Source organism: Cryptomeria japonica, unplaced genomic scaffold (assembly GCF_030272615.1).
Source record: "Cryptomeria japonica unplaced genomic scaffold, Sugi_1.0 HiC_scaffold_151, whole genome shotgun sequence".
NCBI classification, from domain to species: Eukaryota; Viridiplantae; Streptophyta; class Pinopsida; order Cupressales; family Cupressaceae; genus Cryptomeria; species Cryptomeria japonica.
Genome location: NW_026728973.1, coordinates 260001 through 275000, shown reverse-complemented (window position 1 = coordinate 275000; position 15000 = coordinate 260001). Strand labels below are relative to the sequence as shown.

Sequence of the window (15000 nt, the reverse complement as noted above, 5' to 3'; positions counted from 1 at the left end):
GTTTTTTTTTGCCTTTTCTGGAAATTAGTGAAGGCAGCGCATCAAAGGTGCGCAACGCTGGTGCGAACCTGGGAGCGCTCCGATGTGTGCTCCAAGGTGCGGCGTGCACGAAGTCGGACCCCGGTTTGCCCCGGGTGCGCACCTCGCGTGCACCTTGGTGCGCACACCTTGGCTGGGTTGCGCGCCCTGGTGGGCACCATGGTGCGCACCAAGGAGCGCTCCGAAGTGTGCTCCAAGGTGCGGCGTGCACGAAGTCGGAGCCCGGTTTGCCCCGGGTGCGCACCTCGCGTGCACCTTCGCCGCGGTGGGCACCATGGCGTGCACGAAGTCGGAGCCCGGTTTGCCCCGGGTGCGCACCTCGCGTGCACCTTCGCCGGGGTGGGCACCTTGGTGTGCAGACCTTGGCTGGGTTGCGCGCCCTGGTGGGCACCATGGTGCGCACCAAGGAGCGCTCCGAAGTGTGCTCCAAGGTGCGGCCTGCACGAAGTCGGAGCCCGGTTTGCCCCGCGTGTGCACCTCGGGTGGGCACCTTGGTGCGCATGCCTTGCCTGGGCTGCGCACCAGGGCGGGCTCAAGATGGCACCCGCGTTCCTTTTTTTTCACTATCTTTCAAAACGGAAATTTTAAAATCTCATTTTTGTTTGCCTTTTTCTGGAAATTAGTGAAGGCAGCGCATCAAAGGTGCGCACCTCGCTGCCCACCACGGTGCGCAACGCCGGTGGGCACCCGGGAGTGCTTCGAAGTGTGCTCCAAGGTGCTGCGTGCACGTTGTCGGAGCCCGGTTTGCCCCGGGTGCGCACCTCGCGTGCACCTTCGTCGGGGTGGGCACCTTGGCTGGGTTTGCCCCGGCTGCGCTCCGAAGCGGGGTTATTGGAGCGCCGCCTCTTTTTTTGTCGGAGCGTTTGGTGGGGTTTCTCGCATTGGCTCTTCCGAGGCCCGGTTGCCACCCTGGCGCGCACGAAGTCGGAAGTAGGGTTAATTGCCCGGGTGCGCACCTTTGCCAGGGTGGGCACCTTACCTGGGCTGCGCACCAGGGCGGGCTCAAGATGGCACGCGCGTTCCGTTTTTTTCACTATCTTTCAAAACGGAAATTTTAAAATCTCCTTTTTTTTTTGCCTTTTCTGGAAATTAGTGAAGGCAGCGCATCAAAGGTGCGCACCTCGCTGCCCACCTTGGTGTGCTCTGAGGTGCGCACCCGGGAGCGCTACGAAGTGTGCTCCAAGGTGCGGCGTGCACGTTGTCGGAGCCCGGTTTGCCCCGGGTGCGCACCTCGCCTGCACCTTGGCCGGGGTGGGCACCTTGGCTGGGTTTGCCCAGGGTGCGCTCCGAAGCGGGGTTACTGGAGCGCCCCCTCTTTTTTTGTCAGAGCGTTTGGTGGGGTTTCTCGCATTGGCTCTTCCCAGGCCCGGTTGTTGGGTGCGCTCCCACCCTGGCGCGCGCGAAGTTGGAAGTTGGGTTAATTGCCCGGGCGCGCACCTTCGCCAGGGTGGGCACCTTGGTGCGCACACCTTGGCTGGGCTGCGCACCAGGGCGGGCTCAAGATGGCACCAGCATTCCCTTTTTCTCACTATCTTTCAAAACGGAAATTTTAAAATCTCGTTTTTTTTTTGCCTTTTATGGAAATTAGTGAAGGCATCGCATCAAAGGTGCGCACCTCGCTGCCCACCTTGGTGTGCTCCGAGGTGCCCACCACGGTGCGCAACGCCGGTGCGAACCCGGGAGCGCCCCGATGTGTGCTCCAAGGTGCGGCGTGCACGAAGTCGGACCCCGGTTTGCCCCGGGTGCGCACCTCGCGTGCACCTTGGTGCGCACACCTTGGCTGGGTTGCGCGGCCTGGTGGGCACCATGGTGCGCACCAAGGAGCGCTCCGAAGTGTGCTCCAAGGTGCGGCGTGCACGAAGTCGGAGCCCGGTTTGCCCCGGGTACGCACCTCGCGTGCACCTTCGCCGGGGTGGGCACCTCGGCTGGGTTGCGCGCCCTGGTGCGCACCAAGGAGCGCTCCGAAGTGTGCTCCAAGGTGCGGCGTGCACGAAGTCGGAGCCCGGTTTGCCCCGGGTGCGCACCTTCGCCGCGGTGCGCACCATGGCGTGCACGAAGTCGGAGCCCGGTTTGCCCCGGGTGCGCACCTCGCGTGCACCTTCGGCGGGGTTGCGCGCCCTGGTGGGCACCATGGTGCGCACCAAGGAGCGCTCCGAAGTGTGCTCCAAGGTGCGGCGTGCACGAAGTCGGAGCCCGGTTTGCCCCGGGTGCGCACCTCGCGTGCACCTTCGGCGGGGTTGCGCGCCCTGGTGGGCACCATGGTGCGCACCAAGGAGCGCTCCGAAGTGTGCTCCAAGGTGCGGCGTGCACGAAGTCGGAGCCCGGTTTGCCCCGGGTGCGCACCTCGCGTGCACCTTCGCCGCGGTGGGCACCATGGCGTGCACGAAGTCGGAGCCCGGTTTGCCCCGGGTGCGCACCTCGCGTGCACCTTCGCCGGGGTGGGCACCTCGGCTGGGTTGCGCGCCCTGGTGCGCACCAAGGAGCGCTCCGAAGTGTGCTCCAAGGTGCGGCGTGCACGAAGTCGGAGCCCGGTTTGCCCCGGGTGCGCACCTCGCGTGCACCTTCGCCAGGGTGGGCACCTCGGTGCGCACACCTTCTCAATGTTTTCTTGCCTTTTCTGGAAATTGGTGAAGGCAGCGCATCAAAGGTGCGCACCTCGGTGTGCTCCGAGGTGCGAACCCGAGAGCGCTCCGAGGTGCCCACGAAGTCGAAAGTCGGGTTAATTGCATTGTTTTCCCCGGGTGCGCTCCGAGGTGCGCAACATCGGCGCGCACCAAGGAGGGCTCCGAAGTGTGCTCCAAGGTGCGCACGATGGCGTGCACCTCTGGTGCGCACGATTCGGAGCTCGGTTTGACCGGGGTGCGCACACCTTGGCTGGGTTGCGCACCTTTTGTGCGCTCCAAGGTGCGCACGAAGTCGGAGCTCGGTTTGCCCCGGGTGCGCACCTTCGCCAGGGTGCGCACCTTGATGCGCACGCCTTGGCTGGGCTGCGCACCTTGGTGGGCGCCATGGTGCGCACCTTTCGTGCGCTCCAAGGTGCGCACGAAGTCGGAGCTCGGTTTGCCCCGGGTGCGCACCTTGGTGGGCGCCATGGTGCACTCCGAGGTGCCCAAGATTGGTGCGCACCAAGGAGCGCTCCGAAGTGCGCTCCAAGGTGCGCGCGAAGTCGAAAGTTGGGTTAATTGTCCGGTTTGCCTCGGGTGCGCACCTTGCGTGCACCTTCGCCAGGGTGGGCGCCTTGGTGCGCACACCTTGGCTGGGCTGCGCACACCTTGGCACCCGCGTTTCCTTCATTTTAAATTTTTTTTTTTTACAATCTCTCAAGTGGGAAATTCTATAATCTCAACTTTTTTTGCCTTTTCAGGAAACTTTTGAATGGAGCGCATCATTGGTGCGCTCCGAAGTGTGCTCCAAAGCTCTCTCCAGCTGCGTGCACCTGCCCCGGCCGCGCACCCGGCCCCGCCCAGCTTCGCTCACCTGTCCCGGGCGTCTGGTGCGGAACCTTAGAGTAAGAAACATCACCGTGCACCTTGGCCAACGTGCGCGACTCGACCGAGCGCGCACTGGCCGAGGTGCACACCGATTTCACCTGGGTGCGCGCGCAGCACCTCGGGCGCACCGGGGTGCGCGCACAACGCCCGGGTTGCACCGTGGCCTGTGTGCTCGGGGTGCCTCGGGTGCGCGCTCGGTGTCGCCCCCGCGCGCGCGGTAGTGCGGGCAGCGCACCCCGGCCCGGCCCGGCCCCGACGAGAACGCAAACGGGCAAAAGGTTTATTCAAATAGCATTGCGACGCCCGGCGAAAAACTAAAAAAGGGTGCAACACCGGGACTTCCCGGGAGGTCACCCATCCCAGTACTACTCCGGCCCAAGCGCGCTTAACTGCGGAGTTCTGATGGGATCCGGTGCACTAATGCTGGTATGATCGCACCCGTTATGAGCTTGTCGCAGTGTGTACTTAGCAAACCGCGACCCACGTGCGAATCCACCCCGGCCACCCACCCCCGTCGAGGTGCACACCCTCCCTCGCGAAGTGCGCCCCGTTCGCCAAGTGTGAGCCCTGCCCGGGTGCGCGCACCTTGCTAGGGCGTCGGGTGTGCACCCGGCCCGGCCTACGTGCGTGCACCTGGAGGGGGCGTCGTGTGCGTGCAGTGTCCCGTCTGCAACGCGGTGCCCACACACCACCTCGGGCGCAACGACCTGCGCTCACATGTGGGCCGAGTGCACCTTGGTGCATGTTCGGGGCGCCTCGGGTGCACGCTCGATCTTGCCCCGGTGCACCAAGGCGCTCGGTTTGCCCCGGGTGCGCACTTGGTGCAAGGTGGGCACCCAAAATAGGGATCAAGCACCAAAACACAAGTTTCGGGATGCAAAATGGGACCCAAGGACCACAAATGCGTTCCAAGACCCATGATGGGTCCACGAGAACAAAAATGTGTTCCGAGACTTAATAAACAAATATTGGGTTTTAGGAGAAGAAACATGCTCTGATGCCCAAAACGAGAATCGACCCCGAAAAGGCCACAGGCCAAAAGTGGGATGCGAGACAAAAAAAAATGGGACCCGAGGACCAAAATTGGGTTCCCAGGTCGAAGACAGGGCAACCGGACAAGAAACGACCTCTAAGGCTCGAAATGAGTCCCGACGACTAAAACTTGACAAGAAGCACCCATCAGGCACCCAACTCGACACCCATGGGATGCCGACCCACCCGGGCTTCCACCTAGCACACCTTGGCACCCACCCACCCTCGCACCCAACCTCGCACCCAACTTAGCACCTTTGAACCCACATTGGCACTCACCCTGACCCTGGCACCTTGGAACCCACATTGGCACTCACCTTGACCCTGGCACCCACCTTTGCACTCACCTTGGGACCCACCCTGGCTCCCACCTCGGCACCCACCCAGACACCCACCTTGGTTCCTTGGCACCCACCTTGGATCCTTGGCACCCACCCCGACACCCACCTTGGCACGCAACTTGGCTACTTGCCACCCACCTTGGCTCCTTGACGCCCACCCCGACAACCACCCCGTGACCTACCCTGGCTAGGGTTGGTGCACACCCACCCTGGTGCCCACCTTGGCACCCACCCTATGACCCACCTTGGCACGCACCTTAGTACCCACCCCGTTACCCACCCTAGGACCCACCCCGTGACCCACCTTGGCCAGGGTGGGTGCACCCACCCTGGTGCCCACCTTGGCACCCACCCATCCTAGCACCCAGCCTGTGACCGGGCTTGGAACCCAACCTTGCACCCGCACCCGTCTTGGCCAGTGTGGGTGCGCACCCATCCTGGCACCCACGTTGTGACACACCCTTTAACCCACGCACCCTAGCACCCACGTTGGCACCCACCTTGGAACCCAACCTAGCAACTTGGCACCCACCCCGTGACCCACCTTGGCATCCACCATAGCAGTCGCCGACTTGGCACCCACCTCGGCACCCACCTTGACACTTGTGGACCCACCTTGCCACTCACCCTAGCATCGACCCATCCTAGCACCCACCCTGGCACCTTTGCACCCTAGCACTCACCCATCCTAGCACCTAACCTGTGACCCACCTTGACACTCACCCTCGCACCCACCTTGGAACCCAACCTAGCACCCACCCACCCTGACACCAACCCTAGCACCTACCCACCCTTGCACCCACCCTGTGACCCATCTTGGCACCCACCCATCCTACCACTCAACCTATCACCCACCTTCTCACCCACCTTGGCATCCACCTTAGCACCCACCCACACTGGCACCTTGGCACCCACCTCGGGCAAGGTGGGTGCACACCCACCCTGGCACCCAATTTAGAACCCACCGAGCATGTTACCCACCTTGGCACCCACATTGCAGCCCACCCTAGTACCCACCCTATGACCCACATTGGCATCCACACCCTAGCACCCAGGCACCTCGACACCCGCCTTGACACCCACCCTAGCACTGAACCTGTGACCCACCTTGGAACTCACCCTAGAACCCACCCACCCTGTGAACCACCTTGGCATCCACCTTAGCACCCACCCACCTTGGCACCCACTCTAGCACTCACCCATCCTAACACCCAACTTGTTACCCACCTTGGCACCCGCCCTCGCGTCCACCTTGAAACCCACCCTAGCACCCACCCACGCAGGAGCCCACCTTGGCACCCAACCTAACACCCACGCATCCTGGCACCCAACTTGTGACCCACCTTGGAACCCACCCTAGTACCCACCTTTGAACCCACTATATCACCAACCCACCTTGGCACCCACCCTATGACCCTCTTTGGAATCCACCCTAGCACGCACCCACCCTGGCACCCACCATGGAGCGCACCCTAGCACCCACCCACCTCGGCACGCACCTCAACACCCACCTTGGTGTGCGCACTGCGCCAACCTCTCAAAGACCCTATGTGGTGCGCTCCAAAGTGTACACCTTTGGTGCGCTCCAAGGTGCGCACCTTTGGTGCACACCGAGGTGCACACCAAAGTGTGCACCGAGGTGAGCACCAAAGTGCACTCCAGGGTGCACACCAAGGCGTGCACCTTTGGTGCGGTCAATGCAAACGAATTCGGAAGTTGGGGTCGATGTCCTAATCGCTGCTGCAGACTACACGTATGAGAATCGGACAAATAGCTTTATATAGGGGAGGTGTTGCGTTTGATGGGTCGACTCCCCTGGTTGTGTGCACTGCACCAACTTCAAAGACCCTGTCTTGTTTAAGAAGTCAAAAGTTGGGGTGGATGTCCTAATCATTGCTGCAGTCTACGCATGTATGAGAATCAGACAAATAGCTTATATAGGGGAGGTGTTGCATTCGGTGGGTTGACTCCCCTGGTTGTGCGCACTGCGCCAACCTCAAAGACCCCGCATAGCAGAAGAAGTCGGAAGTCGGATTTTGGTGAGCACCAAGGCGTGCACCTTTGGTGCGGTCAACGCAGACGAATTCAGAAGTTGGGGTGGATGTCCTAATCGTTGTTGCAGGCTACACATGTATGAGAATCAGACAAATAGCTTATATAGGGGAGGTGTTGGGTTTGATGGGTCAACTCCCTTGGTTGTGCGCATTACGCCAACCTCAAAGACCTTGTTTTCGTTAAGAAGTCAAAAGTTGGGGTCAATGTCCTAATGGCTCCTGCAGGCTACACATGTATGAGAATCGGACAAATAGCTTATATAGGGGAGGTGTTGGGTTTGATGGGTCGACTCCCCTGGTTGTGCGCATTACGTCAACCTCAAAGACCTTGTTTTCGTTAAGAAGTCAAAAGTTGGGGTCGATGTCCTAATTGCTCCTGTAGACTACACATGTATGAGAATCAGACAAATAGCTTATATAGGGGAGGTGTTGGGTTTGATGGGTTGACTCCCCTAGTTGTTCGCATTACACCAACCTCAAAGACCTTGTTTTCGTTTAGAAGCCGAAAGTTGGGGTCGATGTCCTAATTGCTCCTGCAGGCTACGCATGTATGAGAATCAGACAAATAGCTTATATAGGGGAGGTGTTGGGTTTGATGGGTCGACTCCCCTGGTTGTGCGCATTGCGCCAACCTCAAAGACCCTGCATTGCGGATGAAGTCGAAAGTCAGAGTTTGGTGTGCTACAAGGTGTGGTCGAAGGTGCTCACCTAGGTGTGCACCTTTGGAGCACAGGAAAAGTGCCCTCCAAAAGTGCGCACCTTTGGAGTGCACAAAAGTGCCCTCCAAAAGTGCGCACCTTTGGAGCGCAGAAAAGTGCCCTCCAAAAAGTGCCCTCCAAAAGTGCGCACCTTTGGAGCGCAAAAAAGTGCCCTCCAAAAAGTGCCCTCCAAAAGTGCGCACCTTTGGAGCGCAGAAAAGTGCCCTCCAAAAAGTGCCCTCCAAAAGTGCGCACCTTTGGAGCGCAGAAAAGTGCCCTCCAAAAAGTGCCCTCCAAAAGTGCGCACCTTTGGAGCGCAGAAAAGTGCCCTCCAAAAAGTGCCCTCCAAAAGTGCGCACCTTTGGAGCGCAGAAAAGTGCCCTCCAAAAAGTGCCCTCCAAAAGTGCGCACCTTTGGAGCGCAGAAAAGTGCCCTCCAAAAAGTGCCCTCCAAAAGTGCGCACCTTTGGAGCGCAGAAAAGTGCCCTCCAAAAAGTGCCCTCCAAAAGTGCGCACCTTTGGAGCGCAGAAAAGTGCCCTCCAAAAAGTGCCCTCCAAAAGTGCGCACCTTTGGAGCGCAGAAAAGTGCCCTCCAAAAAGTGCCCTCCAAAAGTGCGCACCTTTGGAGCGCAGAAAAGTGCCCTCCAAAAAGTGCCCTCCAAAAGTGCGCACCTTTGGAGCGCAGAAAAGTGCCCTCCAAAAGTGCGCACCTTTGGAGCGCACAAAAGTGCCCTCCAAAAGTGCGCACTTTTGGTGCGCACCAAGGCGCTGGTTCGGTCGTTGCAGGCGAGTTCGGAAGTTGGGGTCGATGTCCTGAGCGGAGGTGCAAACTACACAGGTGTCGGAATCGGACAAATAGCTTATATAGGGGAGGTGTATGCTTCGATGGGTCGACTCCCCAGGTTGAGCGCACCGCGCCAACCTCAAAGACCCTACGGTATGGATGAAGTCGGAAGTTGGGTCCGATGACCGATTCGATTAGTAGGTATGCTCATGAGGTCGGAATTTGGGTCCGATGACCTGCCATGTGCAGGAAGGCGAATGTTGACACTGTGCGTTGCAAGGTGCACACCAAGGCGCTGGTGCGGTCTTTTTAGTCGAGTTCGGAAGTTGGGGTCGATGTCCTGATCGGAGGTGCAAGCTACACAGGTGTGGGAATCGGACAAATAGCTTATATAGGGGAGGTGTATGCTTCGTTGGGTCGACTCCCCGGGTTGAGCGCACCGCGCCAACCTCAAAGACCCTACGGTATGGATGAAGTCGGAAGTTGGGTCCGATGACCGATTCGATATGTAGGCATACTCGCGAGGTCGGAATTTGGGTCCGATGACCTGCCACGTGCAGGAAGGCGAATGTTGGCACTGTGCGTTGCAAGGTGCGCACCAAGGCGCTGGTTCGGTCGTTGGAGGCGAGTTCGGAAGTTGGGGTCGATGTCTTGATCGGAGGTGCAAACTACACAGGTGTGGGAATCGGACAAATAGCTTATATAGGGGAGGTGTATGCTTCGTTGGGTCGACTCCCCGGGTTGAGCGCACCGCGCCAACCTCAAAGACCCTACGGTATGGATGAAGTCGGAAGTTGGGTCCGATGACCGATTCGATATGTAGGCATACTCGCGAGGTCGGAATTTGGGTCCGATGACCTGCCATGTGCAGGAAGGCGAATGTTGGGACTGTGCGTCGCAAGGTGCGCACCAAGGCGCTGGTGCCGTCGTTGCAGTCGAGTTCGGAAGTTGGGGTCGATGTCCTGGTCAGAGGTGCAAACTACACAGGTGTGGGAATCGGACAAATAGCTTATATAGGGGAGGTGTATGCTTCGATGGGTCGACTCCCTGGGTTGAGCGCACCGCGCCAACCTCAAAGACCCTACAGTATGGATGAAGTCGGAAGTTGGGTCCGATGACCGATTCGATACGTAGGCATATTGGCGAGGTCTGAATTTGTGTCCGATGACCTGCCATGCGCAGGAAGGCGGAATTTGGGTCCGATGACCGAGTTGATGGCGTGCCATGCGCAGAAAGGCGGAATTTGGGTCCGATGACCGAGTTGATGTTGATGGCCCGCCATGCACAGGAAGGCGGAATTTGGGTCCGATGACCGATTTGAAGGCGTGCCATACGCAAAAAGGCGGAGTTTGGGTCCGATGACCGAGTTGATATTGATGGCCCGCCATGCGCAGGAAGGCGGAATTTGGGTCCGATGACCTGACATACGCATGGAGTCCGACTCGGGGGCCGATGTTCGATTCGATGACTTGCATTGTGGGTAAAGTCGGAAGTTGTGGTCTTTGACCCGATTCGATGACCAGACTTCGGCTGCTTGAGAATCGGACAAATAACTTATATAGGGGAGGTAGTGTTCTCGAGCATCCTCCCCCCGTGCCCGTTTATGTCGATTGATGCTGGTGCTCGACTGGTTGGAGCGCTCGGATGCAAAAATCTTGCACCAGGATTTATCGATTGTGATGGACACGGCAAGTCTCCTGATTGCTATGCAGGAGCTCATCGTGAATCTCTATGCGGCCTTGGTATGGACTCGACCTGCGGAATGGTTCGGCAATGGTAGTCGCTCCAACACGTCCTTGCAATGGCCACAGAGGTGATTCGACTAGAGCTCCAGTCTAGCTTTTGGGTTGCTTGGCGGACTGGTATAGCCGCGATCGAGTTCCGGCCATGAACGTTTTAGATAGCTCTTGGGCTTTCTGGGACGGAAGTCGGAAGTTTGGGCTGTTGTCCGATTTGATGACCATTCTTCGGATGTGTGAGAATCGGACAAATAACTTATATAGGGGACTGTGTTGTCTCACGCAGCCCCCTCCGTGCCCCTCTATCTCGACCGATGTTGGTGCTTGAAAGGGTTGGGATCGCTCGGATTTATAAACGTGCACCACCATTTGTCGAGTGTGAGGGACGCGGCAGGTCTCCTAAATGCTATGCGGGCGCTCTCTGAGAATCTCTATCCGGCCTCGACACAGACTAGTCTTGCTGAATGGTTTGGCACTGGTAGTCGATCCAACACGTCGTTGTTGTGGCCGCCTAGGCGATTCGATTCGAGCCCCCGTCTAGCTTTTGGGTTGCTTGGCGGATTTTGCCCTATCCGCAAGTGAGCTCGGTCCCTAAACGTTCGAGAAACCCGATTGCTATGCGCCGACTCTCTTTCTTGCGAGCCTCCATCTAGCTTTTGGGTCTCTACGGAACGGAAGTCGGAATCTGGGACCGTTGTTTGATTCGACGAGGCAGACTACGGTTGTGCGAGAATCGGACAAATAACTTATATAGGGGAGGTGTTGACTGGAGCATTCTCCCCCGTGCCCCTCTAACTCGACCAATGCTGGCGCTCGAACGGTGGTAGCGCTCGGATTTTCATTGAGCGCCAGCATTGGTCGATTTAGAGGGGCATGCGAGATTCCCGAATGCTATGCGAGGGCTCTAACGGAAATGTCTATTGGTTTCGGTATGGATGCAATTGCGAGTGGTTCGGCAAAGGTAGTCGTTCCGATGCGTCCATGTCGTGGCCAAATCGATAATTCGATTTGAGCCCTCGTATAGCATTTGGGTCTCTCGATGTGATTCCGCATTCCAGTCCCTTTGGGCACTGCTTGAGCCGCATCCCAGGGGGTTCCCTTCCCAATAATCTGCCTCGCAACCCGATTGCTATGCGGTGAGGCTCCTCGGCCGCCTCGGAACTATCTGTGTATCAGACGCATCGCGGGATAAGGGGTTGGCAACGGTAGTCGCCCCAAGCGCGTCCGATGCTTGGACCATTCCGAGGCGGCCCTGAAGCCTCTTCCGTCTAGCCGTTGGGTCCTTCTCGCCGCATCCCTCGCCTCGCACCCCGATTGCTATGCGGTGAGGCTCCTCGGCCGCCTCGGAACTATCTGTGTATCGGACGCGTCGCGGGATAAGGGGTTGTCACTGGTAGTCGCCCCAAGCGCGTCCGATGCTTGGACCATTCCGAGGCGGCCCTGAAGCCTCTTCCGTCTAGCCGTTGGGTCCTTCTCGCCGCATCCCTCGCCTCGCACCCCGATTGCTATGCGGTGAGGCTCCTCGGCCGCCTCGGAACTATCTGTGTATCGGACGCGTCGCGGGATAAGGGGTTGTCATTGGTAGTCGCCCCAAGCGCGTCCGATGCTTGGACCATTCCGAGGCGGCCCTGAAGCCTCTTCCGTCTAGCCGTTGGGTCCTTCTCGCCGCATCCCTCGCCTCGCACCCCGATTGCTATGCGGTGAGGCTCCTCGGCCGCCTCGGAACTATCTGTGTATCGGACGCGTCGCGGGATAAGGGGTTGTCACTGGTAGTCGCCCCAAGCGCGTCCGATGCTTGGACCATTCCGAGGCGGCCCTGAAGCCTCTTCCGTCTAGCCGTTGGGTCCTTCTCGCCGCATCCCTCGCCTCGCACCCCGATTGCTATGCGGTGAGGCTCCTCGGCCGCCTCGGAACTATCTGTGTATCGGACGCGTCGCGGGATAAGGGGTTGTCACTGGTAGTCGCCCCAAGCGCGTTCGATGCTTGGACCATTCCGAGGCGGCCCTGAAGCCTCTTCCGTCTAGCCGTTGGGTCCTTCTCGCCGCATCCCTCGCCTCGCACCCCGATTGCTATGCGGTGAGGCTCCTCGGCCGCCTTGGAACTATCTGTGTATCGGACGCGTCGCGGGATAAGGGGTTGTCACTGGTAGTCGCCCCAAGCGCGTCCGATGCTTGGACCATTCCGAGGCGGACCCGAAGCCTCTTCCGTGTAGCCGTTGGGTCCTTCTCGCCGCATCCTTCGCCTCGCACCCCGATTGCTATGCGGTGAGGCTCCTCGGCCGCCTCGGAACTATCTGTGTATCGGACGCGTCGCGGGATAAGGGGTTGTCACTGGTAGTCGCCCCAAGCGCGTCCGATGCTTGGACCATTCCGAGGCGGACCCGAAGCCTCTTCCGTCTAGCCGTTGGGTCCTTCTCGCCGCATCCCTCGCCTCGCACCCCGATTGCTATGCGGTGAGGCTCCTCGGCCGCCTTGGAACTATCTGTGTATCGGACGCGTCGCGGGATAAGGGGTTGTCACTGGTAGTCGCCCCAAGCGCGTCCGATGCTTGGACCATTCCGAGGCGGACCCGAAGCCTCTTCCGTCTAGCCGTTGGGTCCTTCTCGCCGCATCCCTCGCCTCGCACCCCGATTGCTATGTGGTGAGGCTCCTCGGCCGCCTTGGAACTATCTGTGTATCGGACGCGTCGCGGGATAAGGGGTTGTCACTGGTAGTCGCCCCAAGCGCGTCCGATGCTTGGACCATTCCGAGGCGGACCCGAAGCCTCTTCCGTCTAGCCGTTGGGTCCTTCTCGCCGCATCCCTCGCCTCGCACCCCGATTGCTATGCGGTGAGGCTCCTCGGCCGCCTTGGAACTATCTGTGTATCGGACGCGTCGCGGGATAAGGGGTTGTCACTGGTAGTCGCCCCAAGCGCGTCCGATGCTTGGACCATTCCGAGGCGGCCCCGAAGCCTCTTCCGTGTAGCCGTTGGGTCCTTCTCGCCGCATCCCTCGCCTCGCACCCCGATTGCTATGCGGTGAGGCTCCTCGGCCGCCTTGGAACTATCTGTGTATCGGACGCGTCGCGGGATAAGGGGTTGTCACTGGTAGTCGCCCCAAGCGCGTCCGATGCTTGGACCATTCCGAGGCGGCCCCGAAGCCTCTTCCGTGTAGCCGTTGGGTCCTTCTCGCCGCATCCCTCGCCTCGCACCCCGATTGCTATGCGGTGAGGCTCCTCGGCCGCCTTGGAACTATCTGTGTATCGGACGCGTCGCGGGATAAGGGGTTGTCACTGGTAGTCGCCCCAAGCGCGTCCGATGCTTGGACCATTCCGAGGCGGACCTGAAGCCTCTTCCCTCTAGCCGTTGGGGCTTTCTCGCCGCATCCCTCGCCTCGCACCCTGATTGCTATGCTGTGAGGCTCCTCGGCCGCCTTGGAACTATCTGTGTATCGGACGCATCGCGGGATAAGGGGTTGGCAGTGGTAGTCGCCCCAAGCGCATCCGATGCTTGGACCATTCCGAGGCGGCCCTGCAGCCTCTTCCGTCTAGCCGTTGGGGCCATCTCGCCGCATCCCCCACCTCGCACCACGATTGCTATGCGGTGAGGCTCCTTGGCCGCCTCGGAACTATCTGTGTATCGGACGCATCGCGGGATAAGGGGTTGTCACTGGTAGTCGCCCCAAGCGCGTCCGATGCTTGGACTATTCCGAGGCGGCCCTGCAGCCTCTTCCGTCTAGCCGTTGGGGCCATCTCGCCGCATCCCCCACCTCCTCGGCCGCCTCGGAACTATCTGTGTATCGGACGCATCGCGGGATAAGGGGTTGGCAGTGGTAGTCGCCCCAAGCGCGTCCGATGCTTGGACTATTCCGAGGCAGCCCTGCAGCCTCTTCCGTCTAGCCTTTGGGGCCATCTCGCCGCATCCCTCGCCTCGCACCCCGATTGCTATGCGGTGAGGCTCCTCGGCCGCCTGGGAACTATCTTCGTATCGGACGCATCGCGGGATAAGGGGTTGTCACTGGTAGTCGCCCCAAGCGCGTCCGATGCTTGGACTATTCCGAGGCGGCCCTGTGGCCTCTTCCGTCTAGCCGTTGGGGCCATCTCGCCGCATCCCCCACCTCGCACCCCGATTGCTATGCGGTGAGGCTCTTCGGCCGCCTTGGAACTATCTTCGTATCGGACGCATCGCGGGATAAGGGGTTGTCACTGGTAGTGGCCCCAAGCGCGTCCGATGCTTGGACTATTCCGAGGCGGCCCTGCAGCCTCTTCCGTCTAGCCGTTGGGGCCATCTCGCCGCATCCCCCACCTCGCACCCCGATTGCTATGCGGTGAGGCTCCTCGGCCGCCTTGGAACTATCTTCGTATCGGACGCATCGCGGGATAAGGGGTTGTCACTGGTAGTCGCCCCAAGCGCGTCCGATGCTTGGACTATTCCGACGCGGCCCTGTGGCCTCTTCCGTCTAGCCGTTGGGGCCATCTCGCCGCATCCCCCACCTCGCACCCCGATTGCTATGCGGTGAGGCTCCTCGGCCGCCTTGGAACCATCTTCGTATCGGACGCATCGCGGGATAGGGGGCTGTCACTGGTAGTCGCCCCAAGCGTGTCCGATGCTTGGACCATTCCTAGGCGGCCCTGAAGCCTCTTCCGTCTAGCCGTTGGGGCCTTCCCGCCCCATCCCTCGCCTCGCACCCCCGATTGCTATGCGGTGAGGCTCCTCGGCCGCCTTGGAACCATCTGTGTATCGGACGCATCGCGGGATAAGGGGTTGGCACTGGCAGTCGCCCCAAGCGCGTCCGATGCTTGGACCATTCCGAGGTGGCCCTGAAGCCTCTTCCGTCTAGCCGTTG

General features: G+C 60.0%; 1 non-coding gene across 1 annotated transcript; it reads right to left on the bottom strand.

The window, feature by feature from the left end:
• Positions 1-3851: 3851 nt before the first annotated feature.
• LOC131866613 (5S ribosomal RNA) lies at positions 3852-3970 on the bottom strand. The gene has a single exon (XR_009365214.1). It is a non-coding gene; the product is annotated as a 5S ribosomal RNA (ribosomal RNA).
• Between the last annotated feature and the right edge of the window lie 11030 nt (positions 3971-15000).